Source organism: Xyrauchen texanus, chromosome 1, assembly GCF_025860055.1.
Source record: "Xyrauchen texanus isolate HMW12.3.18 chromosome 1, RBS_HiC_50CHRs, whole genome shotgun sequence".
Taxonomy (NCBI): domain Eukaryota; kingdom Metazoa; phylum Chordata; class Actinopteri; order Cypriniformes; family Catostomidae; genus Xyrauchen; species Xyrauchen texanus.
This window is the reverse complement of record NC_068276.1, coordinates 38647236-38665076: the sequence shown is the minus strand read 5'-3', so window position 1 is coordinate 38665076 and position 17841 is coordinate 38647236. Positions and strand designations below refer to the sequence as shown.

Below are 17841 nucleotides of genomic sequence, written 5' to 3'. Positions count from 1 at the left end.
GATCGGTCAGCGGGCTGATGAAGTCTGAATAATTAGGCACAAACATCCTATAATAGCCAGCCAGCCCCAGGAACTGTCTCACCTCATTTTTGGTCTTGGATCTCGGGCAGGCTGCAATCGAGCCAATAGAAACGGACAATTAGACGGTTCAGTGTCTTTTCCTGCCCTAAGTGACCCGCCATCAGATTATAATGAGCCTTCTGGAATAACATTTACTGACTGTTCTTCTGTATCAATAACTAGGTTGTATATTCCTTTGTCTAAGCATCCTGCATCACTCTATGCACACAGTCATTTATAATGGAAAAGTATGGATGGGCAATTGCAATGTCTGGCTGAAGACAGTGACAATCAATCACTCACTTGGTCAAAGGTGTACCTAAGAGTCTAATCTAGACATGGGCAACATACGTCCCGCGGGCCGGATCAGGCCCTCAACATGGTTTAAAGTGGCCAGCGGCTCATTTATCGTAAAAGCGTTTTTTTTCATTGGATATTTCAGTTAACATGCATTGGGACCTAACGCGTCTCTAAAAGTGTTTAACATGCTCAGGATTGCCAGATAAGAGACGCAACACCCTCAGTTTGAAATTTATACTTGTGCAAATTGGAAATATTCTACCTAATGTTATGCTTCTTTTGTGCAATCTGGCAACCACGCATGCCAGTGTGCTTTTTCTATCTCTTGCTTTCCCCTTTGAACATACTTGGCGATCTGTAGTGCAATATTCTGATCATGGAAAAGTGTTATACGGCTACTCTGTGTCCATTCTTGAGGCTGCTTATGATGTTGGTGCTACTTTGCAGGTAAACCTTCTCAGTGATTAAAATAAATATAAACGTAGATCTCGGCATCATTAACATGTGAGCAAAAGCAAGCCAGAGACATATATGTATATGTGTATATGTATACGTATGTAGTTTTTATTTGTGCAATTTAGAAAAGTCCCTTCGCACCTGTATGTTAATCTAACTCGTGCAGTAATTATTTATCATAGTCATGCAGCCTGTGTTATTCAGTTGTGTGCTGAAATCGAGGAGACCCGCATCATGACCCTTTTAGCATGTAAACGGGTAATGTTTTAGAAAAAAATAAGTAAACTCGCCCGCTTTGCGACAAACATTAAAAGTTCTATCAATTTATTAAAACAGACCCCTGATGTAGAGTGTTATATTGAATTATAAATTAACAGGGAAGTAGAGATGGTAAAATAATTTTTGTTCTGTTTTTTTTAATGCCTGATAGAAAATATCTACCTTTTGTAGAGCAATACAATACTTTTGACAATTGCAGAATAGTCCCATTAGTCACAGATACACTTCAGAAAATTGAGTACCGTAATTTCCGGACTATTGAGCGTACCTGAATATAAGCCGCACCCACTGATTTTTAAATAAAATATTATTTTGAACATAAATAAGCCGCACCTGTCTATAAGCCGCAGGTGCTTACCGGTACATTGAAACAAATGAACTTTACTCAGGCTTTAACGAAACACGGCTTGTAACAAAAATAAATAGGTTTTAACGAAACACGGTGTGGCAGCGGGGGCGTGGTCAAGCGCCCGTCCGGGAGAGAAAGCGGTAAGGGCGCTTACACCTGAGCTAAATTATGTCTAACACCGGTGTCTAATTTCAGTAAGCATGGGGAGAGCGGCATAAAATGCAGCAGCCACAGAGCTGAGAGAGTGACACACGTCAGTCTAGTGTTGGCGATAGAAGAATTGAGAAATTTTATAAAATTGATTGTAAACATTGCTGTGGCCATTAAAAGCCTTACCTGGAACGTCAAGTGCCCTGCTGAAAACTGTCACACTGGTGCCCGTGTGACAGTTTTCCCAAGAAGGACACGTGAAGCAGGGCACTTGAAATTAGACACCGGTGTTAGACATAATTTAGCTCAGGTGTAAGCGCCCTTACAACTTTTCTCTCCCGGACGGGCGCTTGACCACGCCCCCGCTGCCACACACGGCTTGTAATAAAACATTTGCAGTAAACAGTAGCCTACCAATAAAGTCATTGGTCACTATCTTCCTCGTCCTGTGCACTGAAACCACTGAAGTCATCTCCTTCGGTGTCGGAGTTAAATAGCCTCAGATTTAGTTGTCTTTCTGCACTGAGTCAATTCCTCACGCTGCTGTTTCCAGCGTCTTATCATCGACTCATTAAGACCAAGCTCCCGTGCAGCAGCCAGATCAATCGCCTTCAACTTGAAATCTGCATCATATGCATTTCTCCATGTCTTTGCCATGGTGAGGGTGACAAAATTACTACCGTAATCAGAATGATGGGAAGTTTGAACGCGCTCGATTTAATCTAAACAGTAAACAAAAAAAGTTGTTTTGACCTTAACCCGTTCGGCAATTTCATTGGTCTAATGAAAGCTTCACGCCAAAAAACTGAGCACGTCACAGAATGTTTTTTTTTTTTTTATAAAATTTGAAAGCGGGAAAAATCCATATATTAGCCGCGTCATTGTATAAGCCGCGAGGTTCAAAGCGTGGGAAAAAAGTTGCGGCTTATAGTCCGGAAATTACGGTACACAAATATTTCTGGGCTTAAAAGACCAAAACCAAATCAGAGCTGAAAATTGTATCTGAAAAGGAATACAATGTGGCTCCCTATGCACTACTTAAAGCCCGATGTGGCCCCTTTACCAAAATAATTGCCCACACCATGTCTAATCTCACACCTGCTCCAGAGGGAAATCCCCAGTGGAGAATCCTGTGGGGGCTGGGGAAGCCGAGACTTCCCCCTCCCTTACATCATCTGATGCAGAGCTGACGTAGAGGGCCCCGGCTCCACCTCAGGCAGCGCATCACAAATCTCACACCGAAATGCTCTGTTACAGGACGCATCCTCACAGATCTCCCTTCATAACAAGGAAATGCTGTCCAATTGTAATTTAATACGTGAGCACAACACCAAACTGATGAGTTTGTGGGAAGCAGAGTACCTGTCTGTGCACGTTTATGGCCTGAGCATGCACTTCTGACTCTGACTGCAACATCTGCGTAACGGACAGCATAAAACAAATAATGTTCAGTGAAAATTCCAATAAAGATTGCGATGTACACTGGCGGCCAAAAGTTTGGAATAATTTACAGATTTAGTTGTTTTGGAAGGAAATTGGTACTTTAGTTCACCAAAGTGGCATTCAACTGATCATAAAGTATTTGGTCACCAGTGTATGTATTTTGAGTTATATCAGATGTTATTAATAAAGCAACAGGAACTCTTGGCGGGGGCATTCTTTTTGCCCTCATATTTATAAGTTCATATTTTTAAGATTTTTGCCCAGAGCCCCATTCATTTCCGACACTGGATGGAACACCAGAGGGATGTAACAGGTGTTTAAGTGTCTCTCTTCACCATGCAGCTGGTACACAAAGCATTTTTGCTATTTCTGCCTTTTTTGTCAAATGTGCTGCATTATGACTAATGATGGAGCGCCAATATATGAAAGGCATCAAAACTTTAGATTGCCTCAGTCACGCTCTTTCAATATTAAGAGTTTTGTTCATTATAAACGGGAGCAATTGTTTTATTGCATTGCATTGCTTGCTTAAATATACGTGGTATAATGCCTTGTGCATGACGAATTAACAGGTTTAGAAAGGTTTGTACATCTGTAACATCTTAAGTTCAGTAACTATGCGACAAAGCGCTCCCTCACTTCAAGTGCTCACACTAAACACAACACCCTCTCAAGCACTGCTGACAGCTGCACGAGAGAGAGAGGGAGAGTGGATTTACTCGTGCATCTTCTGGAATTACAGTTTGATACAAAAACAAGTGTATTGATTTGATTTGTTCATCTGTATCTATTGGTTTAATAATTCGCAGCTGCAGAGAGTCATGTGACGCCATGCGAGGTCCAGACATGTGAACGGCGAGCTCTGCGCACTTTGCTAGTCTTTTTGTGTCATAAACTGATGAGATTCGGTACATCCTGATCCATAACTGTTCTAGAAAGACAATATGTCAAAGAATTAAAAATCCTCAGGCTCTGAAGACATTAAAAGACACTGACGTGCTCAAGCTGACACCCCTCCGGAGGCCTCAACCAGGAAGTCTATTTGGCCAGAGAGGTGAACGAGATCCATCAACAATTGTTGAACATTTCGGCATTGTTGACTAAGGTCGTTGCTGACTTGGAGGATCTTGCTGCAATATGTCAATCGATTATGGCCATGGAGACTTAATTCACTGAGATAGTTACAAGAGTGGCAGATGTCGAGAAACGGATCAATTATCTGGAGTCTTCGGAGAGGGAATTGGCTACTAATTCACTAGCGACCAAGGTGGTTTGCGCGTCTGGGAAAGGTTGGAGGATATGGAAAATCATAACCGGCAGAATAACGTTTGAATTGTTGGAATTCCTGAAGGAGTAGAGGGTCAGAATATGGTGGAATTCCTTGACGGGCTCTTTCTGAATCTGCTTGACAAAACAGGCCATAAGCTGGAAATCAAGCAAGCTCACAGGATCCTGGCTCAGCGATGCACTGAGGGAGACGGGCCCTGATCAATTCTGGACAAATGTCTGGGATAATCCAAAAAGATCTTGAGGCAAGGAGTAAAGAAAGGCTTTCTTGGAAAAATCAAAGCATTTTCTTATTCCCAGACTTTGCGAATACGACGAGTGAAACATGATCGATTCAAGGAATGCAAGAAACATCATACATCAACGGAAGGTTACTTTTGTACTGATGTTCCTGGCCAAATTGACAATAGATACTAAGGATGGCTGTAAAGTTATTACATGTCCCCAACAAGCAATGTACTTTATAAAAGTCAATGACTGAGCAAGATATTTGTGGTTCTCATGTTGCAGCCAAGTGAACCTGACTCACTGAACATCCACCTGATTGTCTGAGGAAGCTGAGCGGCTTTTTTTTTTTTTTGCTGGTTCTGCCTAGCGGCTGGAGTTTGCTTTGCGTAGCAGCACTCCTTCGGGCCAGTGTTGTGGATAAATCTGCACTTTATTTGTGCTTATTCCTCCTGTTGGTTGGTGTTTGTTTTGTGGAGCATTTCTTGAAGGATTGGGTGTGTGATTGGGTCATTTGTAGCACTCATGTAGCAGATGAATGGGCCGGCTCACTGAACATTAGTTTGGCTGTCGAATAAATATATATTTATATATGTGTTTATGTATGTCAAAGAATTCAAAATCCTAGTTAACGTCCAATTTCCCTGATCCAGCTAGACATTAAAATATTGTAAAAATTTTGGCTAACTGATTAATTAAAGTTATGATATCTTGTATACATATAGATAAGATGGGGTTTATTCAGGACTGTAGCTCTTCTGATAACATTAGGCATTTCGGCAATATCATGTGGTCAGTGGTGAATGCTCAGACACCAGTAGTATCATCTCACTTGATGCCAAAAAGGCATTTGATATGGTAGAATGGGATTATCTTTTTAAGATTTTGGAAATGTACAGGTTTGGGAATATGTTTATTGGATGGATTAAGTTACTTTATAGACACCCGGTTGCAGCGGTACAAACAAATTGATTAATTTCAGATCACTTTACTCTGGATAGGGGCACCCTGCAGGGTTGCCTTCTTTCCCTATTATTGTTCTGTCTTGCCCTGGAACCATTAGCAGCTGCGATGAGGATGATGATTTTCCAGGGGTGATGGCGGGAGGTGTGGCGCATAAGCTTTTGCGTTACACAATCATGTTTTATTATTTGTCTCAGACCCTTCTAGATCTATGCCTTGCCTCCAAATAATTATTAATTCATTTTCCAAGTTCTCAGGATACAGAGTTAATTGGTCTAAATCCAAAGCTTTGGCTCTAACAGCATACTGCCCAGATAACGGCACCTTTCAGTGGCCCAAACAGGGTATTAAGTATTTGGGTATTTTGTTCCCAGCAAATTTGTGTGATTTTAGTTAATTTTGACTCTTTAATAAAAAAGGTTTTCGAGCGATGTTGGCAGGTGGGCTTCATTAGATTTATTGATGATTGGGAAAGTTAATTAAAATGAATTGTATTCCAAAATTCAACTACCTGCTAAAGTCTCTCCCTATAGGTGTCCCCCTCTCTTATTTCAAGCAATTTGATAGCATAGCAAAGTCCTTCATTTGGAACGGTAAACACCCCAGATTACCTTTCAGTTACACATAGGCCAATTGACAAATCTGGCTAGGCCTACCCAAGATTTTCTTTTATTATTATGTGTTCGGTCTCAGACATTTGGCTCATTGGTCGCTTCCACTTTCAAGAGCCCCTCCCTGGTTTTGTATTGAACAGGAAAATCTTGCCCCTATTTCGCCATTACAACGCCTTTCTATCAAACTAACCGGAGAAGTTAAGTTACACCCTGTTTTTTCGCAGTTGCACTCTGTATGGACAAAAGTGTCCAGAATGTTTAATTCAGACATTTATTTAAATGTTGCATCGAGCATATGGCTGAACCCAAAATTATGTATTAATAAGTCCCCTTTCTGCTGGACAGAGTGGATTGTGAGGGAGGTTGATACACTCTGTGAGCTATATGAGAGTGGAGTGTTGAGATCCTTTGAAAATTGTATTCAACATTTTGGGTTTCCCGGATCTCAGTACTTCAGGTATTTACAGTTGCGCCACCTGCTCTGTACTATTTTTGGGAGTAGCATTCACCCCCCTAAAGCTGAAGACACTTTGGGAAGGGTGATTACTGCTTTTTGGAAAAGGTCATCATGAGGCATCAGTGTATTACTCACTACTAATTCAGAGTCTGGCAACAGAGCTTTAACTTCTACCAAGAGGGAGAAAGATTTAAGCTTGGACCCCCTCTAGATTGTATAGTCAAATAAAGACAATCCCAATGCTGGTGATGCCAATCAGAGATCCAGGTGTTAAGATCCAGGAGTTTTGGTTGAAGGTTCAAAGTTTTGTGTGTGACGTGTTGGACACTCTGGTTTCATTTTGCCCCAGACTCTTTGTTTTGGGCGATGGGGCGGTCATCATTGTAGAGAATGGACACAAAGAGTTGGGTCCTGACCAGTGTCATGATCGCCAGGCGGATGGGTTTAAGGGGTTGGAGGTCGGTTGGAGCGCCCTCATTTCAGGAGTGGTGCTCGAAAATGGGGATGGTGGTGGCCTTTGAAGAAGGGTCATTTAGAAGACTGGGGAAATTGGACTTGAATGTGGGGAAATGGGGCGGATATCTGGCGTTTCTGGAGTGCTCTCAGGGAGGGGCATTGGAGAGAGAGGTGTAGTTGTCATTATGTGTGATCTATTTTTTTGTGTGTCTTTAATCATGTACCACTGGGATGTTTTTGGGGGCCAGGGTGGGGTTGAGGATTGGGAGGGGTTATATTGGGGGTTAATTATTGATTCTTTGTATATAGTTTGTTTTTCTGTGTTTTAATATGTGAATCAATAAAAAAAAAATTGTTAATACAACAAGAACAAATATATAATTCACAGCTGCACTGTAAAGTGAATAATAATGTGTGGGAATTTCCTGTGCTATGAACGTGGAACTTGTGGAAATGATAACATTTTGCACAATACTAGCAATCCTGCACAGTATTTTAAGGCTTTTATCCAAAGCGACTTACAGTGCACTTACAATCCCCCTGGAACAACCTGGAGTTAAGTGCCTTGCTCAAGGACACAATGGTGGTGGCTGTGGGAATCAAACCAGTGACCTTCTGATTAACAGTTATGTGCTTTAGCCCACTACACCACCACCACTCCTCTATTAAATTCTACTAGAATCACAAAGTTAAAATGTACAACATTTTCTAATGGGGGAGCATGCCCTCATAGAGGGTCAGAGGTCCACCCACCACAGTCTCACAAAATCCTGTGGGAAACACTGAAGTTGGAGGGTAAAAAGAGAGCTTGAGATGAAAGTATTTGTTTGCATGAATATTGATGCATAAGAGGCACATACTTTGTGATATAGAAAATTATAATGCAATTTTGTGCTTGGTTTAAGTTGCATTAGTCTATATTTGCAGTAATGTTCAGTACATTACAAAACAGTCCTAAATATGGCACAACCAGGTGTTAAGTTTAAGTGGGCAGTTAGTTTTTCACAGGGTGATGTAGGTGTTTGATAACTTTTTTGCTTCAAATGTGTGTGTATGTGTGTGTGTGTGCGCGCATATATTTAGGCACACATGCTGTGTCTGTATTTAAATACTGAGAATAGTCCCTGGAAATTGTGGTAAAACAGCTGGTTTGCATATATATTTTGCGAAGCTGCTTTTTACAACAGCAACCTATGAAAAATTAATAGATGTTTTCCATCTCAGTGTGCTGAGCAGTTTAGTGTAATGCTCTAATCCTAAATGAATGTTCTAGATAAGATCTGAATATTCATTTCGGACAACCCCCTTATTGATTCTGGTGCTGTTAAGAGCACAGTTCTGGGGCGGACCAAACGGATAGATGGCTTGAAGTGTGAGTCTGTGGGAGTCTACTCTGGTTTTTGGTTGTCTCTGAGCTAGACTGTCTGGCTCATAGTGAGCTGACCCATTTTTACAGGGAAACACTCAATATCCCATTTAGTACACCCCAACAAGTAAGGGAGGGAGGGTAGAGAGAGTGTAGAGTGAGGATTCGCTGAACGGCTTGTTATTTAAATCTATACTGAATTAGCACTTTTTGATATATGGAGTGGAGGCTTTTACCACTGATCAGGTAGGTGCTTATCGGATGTTTAGAGTGTGTGCCTATCTTCCCATTAAGTGAACATATACAGGTATTATATATATATTATATATATATATAATACCTATATAAAGTGCATGTGCAAAAGGTACAGGACAGTGCAATACATTTCTGACAATGAACAGGACAATAGGCACAGTGAGAGACAGTGCAGCGCCGACCAGTACACAGCAGAGCAAAAAGATGACAGTTTCTAAAAATGTAAACATAACATACTATGAGATAGTGTTCTATGCACATAGCAGTTATTGAGGTAGCAGACAGTTATAAAGTGACAGTAATTAAAGTGCACCTCAGGACACGTGTGTGTGTGTGTGTGTGTGTGTGGTGTGTGGTGTGTGTGTGTGTGTGTGTGTGTGTGTGTGTGTGTGTGTGTGTGTGTGTGTGTGTGTGTCAAACCAGTCTGAGTATTGAGGAGTCTGAATGTTTGGGGGAAGAAGCTGTTACACAGTCTGGCCGCGAGGGCCCGAATGCTTCAGTACCTCTTGCCAGATGGCAGGAGGGTAAAGAGTTTGTGTGAACTTGCCTATAAACAGACACATAGAGGACTTTCTGGAGACTTCAAAATGTCAAAATAAAAGCGTGAGGGTTTAAAAGTTAAAGGTGCATGATTGAGATGTATTACGATATATTACTATTATAATACATTATTAGTATTATCATTTGTTTACAAATTATAAAGATATTTCAGTTGAATGGGTTCCAAAAAATAACTGTGTGAATGAAAAGTGGACTGACGTCTTACAACTAAATTGAACAAAATAAGAGATCTGAATCCTTTAAAGTCTAGATACAAGTTGAAAAAATTTTGCCAAAAAATAAAGGCCTCTTTTCTACTGATGACTTATTCTGGAATTACTGTTAATTTTACTGCTACATTATCCAGTATACTAGTTAAAAATCAAGTTTTTCCTTATAAGCTACACATTTATATTGAAATAATGTGTAGTTAGAGGTGTGTGTTTCTTTACATATTAAAGAGTTCCCCCAGTTAGTTCCACACAATAATGTAAAAATATTATAAACTGATTATGCAAAAAAACATCTCTGGTTACATGTGTAACCCTTGTTCCCTGAAAAAAGCAGAACGAGATGCTGCGCTTTGCTAAGCACTTTTGGGAACAATCCTGCATTGTGACCAGCTGTGAATATGTGTGTAACACGTCAATGAACATTGACCGGAATTTATAGCCTCGGCTGGTGAGATCTGTGATCTGTGGCCTGGCCTGTGGCCAGGCTATAAATAGACGCGTCACCAGCGTGTCGTCAGATATATTTTTCTGAAGAGCAGTCCTGGGACATCCCAGTGCCGCAAAGAAGCGCAGCATCTCGTTCCGCTTTTTTCAGGGAACAAGGGTTACACATGTAACCCGAGACGTTCCCTTTACAAAAAGCTTCACTATGATGCTGTGCTTTGCTAAGCGCTTTTGGGAACGCAATACCCACGCCGCCGCACTGGGGCTGTCCGGACCCCTATGGTTGTGAAGTGTGCTCACAAGAACACAAGAGGTCTCAGACATGAGCTTGAGTAACAATAAAAACTGATGAATGTGCGCGGAGAGGACCAGCCTGCTGCTTCACAAACCTGTTCAGGCATGAGCTTGAGATGTCGACTCAAGGACGTAAGAGCCCGGAGTAGCATGAACATCCAAACTATAAAATCTGATGAATGTGTGCAGAGAGGACCAGCCTGCCGCATCACAAACCTGCTGCAGAGGGACCCCTCTAGCCAAGGCTTTAGAGGAGGCGACCCCTCTGGTGGAGTGAGCCCTGACACCTACTGGCGAAGCTTGACCGCGCGCCTCATAGGCCAGGGCAGTAGCATCCCTCACCCAATGTGACAGTCTGCTTGGTAGCAGCCGCCCCCCTGTTGCAGCCCCCATAGCAGACTAATAATTGCCCTGACTTACACCACTGGTGGACATATGTCTGAAGGGCACGGACAGGGCAGAGTCCGTGAAGTCTTTCCTGCTCCGGCGTTAAAAACGGCGGGCAGCAGAAGACTTCCAGAGTGACAGGACGTAGTGTCGAAAAAGGCATCTTAGGAAGGTAGTCAGGATGAGGATGCAGAATATCTTTGGCCATACCTGGGGCAAATTCTAAACAGGCTGGCAAAACAGACAGAGCCTGTAGATCCCCAATCCTCTTAAGAGAGGTAATCGCCATAAGAAAGATCATCTTGAGAGTCAGAAGTCTGTCAGAGGCTGACTCTAGAGGTTCAAAAGGGGGTCTCAACCAGACCCTCCAGGACTATTGCTAAGTTCCATGAAGGAGTTCTGGTCCTAACAGGATGCCTCAGTTGCGTGGCTCCACAAATGAACCGAGCGACTAGAGGATGCCTCCCCAAAGGCACCCCGTCCATCAAGGCGTGGCAAGCCGAAATGGCAGCCACATAATCCCTGAGAGTAGCGGGGCATATGCCTGCTGACAGTTTTTCCTGCAGAAAGTCCAGAACTGAAACAATTTGGGAGTTAACTGGATCTGCACCATGTGAACTGCACCACTTTTTGAAGACACCCCATTTATTGGTGTAGATTATTCTGGTAGAGGGAGCCCTAGCACTAAGAATGGTCTCGATAACCTCAGGTGACAGCCCTGTGTCCCTCAGTTGGTACCCTTCAGGGGCCAAACATGAAGTTTCCACAATTTGGGCAATTTTGCTCCCACATACGGGTATCCAGGGATATAATCTGCCCTGAGTGACAGGGGCTTGCCCTGGGCCCCAAGGAGAATCCGACATACCAGAAATTTAGCTGACGTGAACGTGGACCTCCTTGACGGTTTATGTAAGAGACTACCGCTGTACAGGTGCTGGTCATATAATTATATGCCACACCAGTCCTTTTTGTCTTTAGCCCAGGCGAGATGCTTCTGACGCCGTGTCTTGTTCAAGAGTGGCTTGACACAAGGAATGCGACAGCTGAAACCCATGTCTTGCTTTTTCTGTGCTTGATGGTTCTTGAAGCACTGACTCCAGCTGCAGTCCACTCTTTGTGAATATCCCCCACATTTTTGAATGGGTTTTGTTTCACAATCCTCTCCAGGGTGCGGTTATCCCTATTGCTTGTACACTTTTTTTCTACCACATCTTTTCCTTCCCTTTGCCTCTCTATTAATGTTCTTGGACACGGAGCTCTGTGAACAGCCAGCCTCTTTAGCAATGACCTTTTGTGTCTTGCCCTCCTTGTGCAAGGTGTCAATGGTCGTCTTTTGGACAGCTGTCAAGTCAGCAGTCTTCCCCATGATTGTGTAGCCTATAGAACTAGACTGAGAGACCATTTAAAGGCCTTTGCAGGTGTTTTGAGTTAATTAGCTGATTAGAGTGCGGCACCCGGTGTCTTCTATATTGAACCTTTTCACAATATTCACATTTTCTGAGATACTGATTTTGGGGTTTTTCATTAGTTGTCAGTTATAATCATCAAAATTAAAAGGAATGAACACTTGAAATATATCAGTCTGTGTGGAACGAATGTATACATTATCCAAGTTTCTGATGATATTCTAATTATATGACCAGCACCTGTATTGCCCACCCGTACCAAGACATGGTAGCCTCTGGAGGAAGTATTTCAGGGCCAGAAATACCTCCATCAACTCGACAGTTACAGTGACAACCAAGCTGACGACCCTCCCATCCCCTTGAGCTGGACGACCACTTAAGACCGCTACCCAGCCCGTCAGGGAGGCGTCTGTCGTTAGCAGCCTGCGACAACGAGACGCACCTAGAGTGGGACCCAAGGTAAGAAACCGGGGTCTGAACCACATAGCAAGGGAACGAAGCACCTGGCACGTAACCCTTATTAGCTCTAGAGGACTGGCCCTTGGATGAAATCCCCTGGCTTTTAGCCACAGCTGAAACGGTCTCATATGGAGCAGGCCCAAAGGGATCACCGTGGACGCAGACGCCATGAGACCTAATATTTGTTGATACTGGTGAACAGTGCAACCTTGACCTAGCCTGAGTTTGCTCAGGGTGTTCTGAATGGACGTGATACGAGCGGGAGACAACTGTGCCACATCATGATTGAATTCCATATAACCCCCAGATAGGTGATTCCCTGGGTGGGAGAGAGAACGCTCTTTGACGTTGAGTCTCAGACCCGGAGAAACCAGATGAGCTAAGACAATGTCCCTGTGCTGAACTGCCAGTTCTTGGAGCTGCGCTAAGATCAGCCAGTCGTCTATGTAATTCAGAATGCGGATGCCCAGGAGTCGCGAAGGAGCCAGTGCTGCATCCATGCATTTCGTGAATGTGCGGGGTGATAGGGCTAGGCTGAATGGAAGAACCTGATACTGGAAGGCTTCATCCCCCGAAAGTGAACCTCAGGAACTTCCTGTGCTGTGGCAGAATTCCAATATGGAAATATGCGTCCATGAGATCGATCGTGATCAGCCAGTCGTAATGTTGGATCTGAGACACGACCGTCTTGGCAGTTAGCATCTTGAACTTGAACACCCTGACCGAGCGGTTCAAGCCTCAAAGATCTAAAATCGGACGCAAAACCCCCATTAATATCATTGAATACCCCCGTGTCTCAGCACCCACAATAGTCGAGTATAAAGACGTCGAGTGTACGTGAACACAGGAAGTATATGGGTTCCTCCATGAGTGAGAGAGCTTTCCCTTTTTCTTTTTTTATATTATGTAATATATTATTATTATAATTTTTTTGTTTTGTTTGGCCACCAGACAGAAATCTGTCTTATAGTTTGGAGCGTTGGGGGGCCAGTCTGGCCACAGCCCGAGTAACCACCTCGAGTAATTTCTCAGCCGCTTTATTATGTGTGATATGTACAGAGGTTCAGCGCCCCCCTCGTGAAACGAAGAGGCGCTGAGGCATGCTTCAGATTACGAGAAGGATCAGTTGGATCTGGGGAGAGAAAGAGAGAGCGAACGATAGGGACGGACCCGTCTCTCGCTCCTAAGCCAAATATATGCGAGAGCCCCACGATGAAAGAGTGGGCGCTGACTCCTGGAAGTAAGCGAGGCGAGCGCGAAGCATTTCGCCCGAAAGTAGGTCGCAATGCACGCACTCGCCCTGCCCCAACGTGAGAGCAGCATGCTTTTCCCCCAAACAAACAAAACAAAATTGATTCGTGTTCCTGACAGTCATAGAACGTTGACAGGGAAACACGCATCGTTTGCTTTGCTTCTCCAACATTTTTCCACCTTTTTCTTTTCTATTTTATATATAAATATATATAGAAAGAGGGAAAGGCGAAAAGGTTCACTGCGCACTGCCTAACAAATTCTAAATCCTAGCAGAGGAAAGAAAGTTTCTGCCAGGCTTGTGAGACACACAGCACAGTTTGCTCTGAAGAAAACTGATCTGATGACACGCTGGTGACGCGTCTATTTATAGCCTGGCCACAGGTGCATCTAATGATCTCCCCAGCCGAGGCTATAAATTCCGGTCAATGTTCATTGACGTGTTACACACATATTCACAGCTGGTCACAATGCAGGATTGTTCCCAAAAGCGCTTAGCAAAGCACAGCATCATAGTGAAGCTTTTTGTAAAGGGAACAACACTGGTATCTGATAGGTATCGACCGATAGTGAGATTTCCGATATCAGAATCGGATCAGATGAGAAAAAATGGTATCGGTGCATCCCTACTAACTATGAACAATTGCAAATGTAGCAAATAACTAGGCTGGGCTGTTATTACATCATTCACAGTGTTACTCTGGGGCCATTTTACCAGAATTCCACTAAATTCCCTTGGCCTTTTAATATACAACTTGCCAAAGCCTTTTATATTCAAACTTGCTCTTTTGGCTCTCATTCCTTGACTGAGAGAAATCTGATTCCTTGATTCATTTCATTAGAGGACTATTTTAGAATCTGAGAATGGACCTCCCAGAAAACAATCTTTTATGAATTGTCAAGATGATTGCATGTAGGAAGAATGCTGTTATGCATAATGCTTGTCTCAGTCACTGACTTGAATAAAGAAAATGGTCATATCTCCCTTAAGAGAAAAATATAACTGCTAGATCTATGCCTGCCAAATTCAACAAGTTCATATTAATGCTGATGGCAGAAGAGCATCCTGCTGTAACACATAAACCACAGTACAGGATCAACACAAGATCAGCCATGTTAATGCCGCATGTAAACTGTTAGGGAGAGGAGAGGAGAAGATTGCTCATAGACACGGTGTCAGCAACAATGTCAGCAACAAGAGCTTTATGGTATTAATTTGAGTTTATTTCAAAGACTGAATCCATTGTGCAGTACCCGGTCTGTATCTCATATGCCATCCTCGAGCACATTCTTTATGAGCAGTCTTGGACAATGAAAATGTAATGCCTCTGTGCTGCCTTGGCACATTCATAAGGGGTTTTATAGGAAGTAGTATACAGACCTCTGTAGGAAAAACAGAATACTGCAGCTTGTGGTCAAACTGTCCCAGTCCATAACAAACACAATCTCTCTGCTTACCCCTCACAAGTCCCCCACCCCCTTCACTTCCCAGTCAATGGGATCTGAGCATTTGGCAGGGCTGTAAGGGGAAAAGGGAGATGTGGGTGGGGGGACTCAAGGGGGTACTGAGACCCACAGATCTTTTTAGCTCTCTCTTGCTATTATAGAAATACTTCCTGACTAGATGTGAAAAGAAGTAACAACTGTGATGGGTCACCACAAAAAAAAGCCTGTTTGTATAGAAGGTCTCAGTGCTCTTTCTAAGAAATTCTTGAATTTCCTTTTTTCTTTTACAGTTTTAAAAAGTAGATGTAGACAAGTAAAATTAATTATAATGTAATGAACATGATTCTCATACAGTACTTCTGGTAAACTATTATAACACATTTTTGTCTATTCAAGTTTACTACATATATATAGTATATATATATATATATATATATATATATATGTACATATATGTATATATATATATGTATATATATATGCGTGTGTGTGTGTATATATATGTATATGATATTTATATACTTTTAGTCACTGAAACTTACAATTATTTTAATGTGATGTGCTTTATTTTGAAAATATGCTTCAAAAATTAAATAAGCTGTATGGAACTGCTACAGTCCTCCTTTTCTGGCAATGACAGTTTTACGTCTTTTACTGTATGTATCTGAGGGTGTCATACATGCAGACTGTTTTGCTGAGATCTCGCTCTCTTCAGTCGGAGTAGTGACAGACATGGAGCTCGCAAAAATAACAACAGGAGTACCGTGTGAGTATTAAGAATTGTAAGAGTGATTTAGGGTGTTTTCAGACTTGAAGCTTGCTTGATTTGTTCTAAAATAGGGGCTTAAATAGTTACAATGTTGCATTATCGATATACCATTTAAAATTATAACATTTAAAAAATATGTAAAAAATAAAATATGTTTTGTAAAAATGTTTTAATGGGTGCAAATATCCAAGTATTGTTTGTCACGGGAATGCAAAATGTCACAGTATGGTACAGAATGCACATTTCAGTCAGAGGTTGCACTCAAACATTATCTGACATACAGATGGGTATAAGTTGTACAATTTATGTTGTGGCTTTTTTTTTTTTTAATTATCCGTCATTAGTTGCTTTTGCATTATTTCTACATTGAAAAGTACCTGTTCTCACAGTCAAGAAGCTCTCTCTCTCTCCCTCTTGCGCACGTACTCAAACACACACACTTGCGCACACACACTGAAAGAGTGAAGCCACATTTATTTCTGACATATGGGTTGCTGACGCCATCCTACCTCTGTCTGTTTTGCCGCTATCCAAAACAGAGAAGTGATCATGCTAAAATTAGTAATCATTAAATAACTCTCATTTTAAACATGCAGCTGTATCTAATTTAGTCGCCAAAAAGATATATCCACGTTTTTATGATGAATTATATTGACAAGCTGACCTACAGACTTCTCCCCAGATCCATCATGTATGTTCATGGTTTTTTATTGGGATATTAAAATGCAGTCCATATGCAGCTTTCAGTGAGTGAATAATTTAAATAAAAACAGACTGTTATGTATCTGCTTTATAGTGTAATTATAGTGTAGGAGAAAAGGGCAGGAAAAATGCTTGATGACAGAATGAATTATGGATTACAATCAGCGTTTGTAATGATATGCAGCTGAGTGAGATGAAAATGTTTAGATCAGCTTGATGTCTTGTCAGTTTTTCTGTAAAAGAAGAAGCTCATTGGTCACTTAAAGAGACCGACATAATATTTTTTTTCAAGAAAGTCAGATGTGTTTTTTCAGTTTTGAACTATTAACTCATACTGCCTAAAGTGCACCAGGGAAGCTCATACCTCCCAAGTCAGGTATTTGTTACTATGACATGTCATGCACTCATGTGGGAAACACAAATCAAAAGAAGACAAACTTAAACAATTACACAAATATAAATGACGGCAAAAGCTCTTTTTCATTTGTACCGAATAGCCTGCACCACTTATAAACAGCATACAGTATATGATTTATTAATGCATGGTATTAATTCATTTGAACAAAGCACGAAGGATTTGTCATTAGTTGACTGTCATATGTAACAAATATTAATGAAATAAGTTACAAAAGTCTTTGCATCATCTTTCATGTCGACACGCCCCTAGAATCTAGAATTCTGAGTTTCCCACTCATTGATATGCCTTTTGCGGGGTAATTCATGTGCTCGAAATTCGTGCTTATGATATTTCTTACTCCATTTGAAAGGCACATCAACAGGGAGTCCAGACGGTCAAGTGATTAACGCCTCCTGCTGAGAGACGTTACTCAGTGTCCCTCCACCTTATGTAAATGAAGCTCACACCTGAAAATCACTGGAAAAATCGGCTAGTGTGGCGCTGGTTTAATTTGTAATACGGGAAAATTTGAGATTATTTCTTCCTAAAATATATAGCTAAAAACAAAATCTATAATTTTTCTGATGGGGCCAGTGAAAATGTCAACAGAAAAAATCCAGTTGTACAGTTGTGCCCTGATATGTTATAGTAAGGATTGATCATTCACATGTCGATCATACTTGTGAATTGCAGGGGAGAACTTTTAGGTTTTAATTGATATTGCTTGGGTATATTTAATACATTTTTAGCAAGTTCAGGTTTTAAATTATGAGGAAAAATAGGAGCATGTATATTTGAGGAACTGAAAAAAGGGAAAAGAAAAAGATTTAAGAATATGAACAGCTCTCTCACA

The 17841-nt window shown here is 41.7% G+C and overlaps 1 protein-coding gene across 1 annotated transcript in view; it reads left to right on the top strand.

The window, feature by feature from the left end:
- LOC127635662 (SWI/SNF-related matrix-associated actin-dependent regulator of chromatin subfamily D member 3-like) overlaps nucleotides 1-17841 on the top strand; it is a 58481-nt gene that overhangs the window by 9480 nt on the left and 31160 nt on the right. The window lies entirely within an intron of this gene.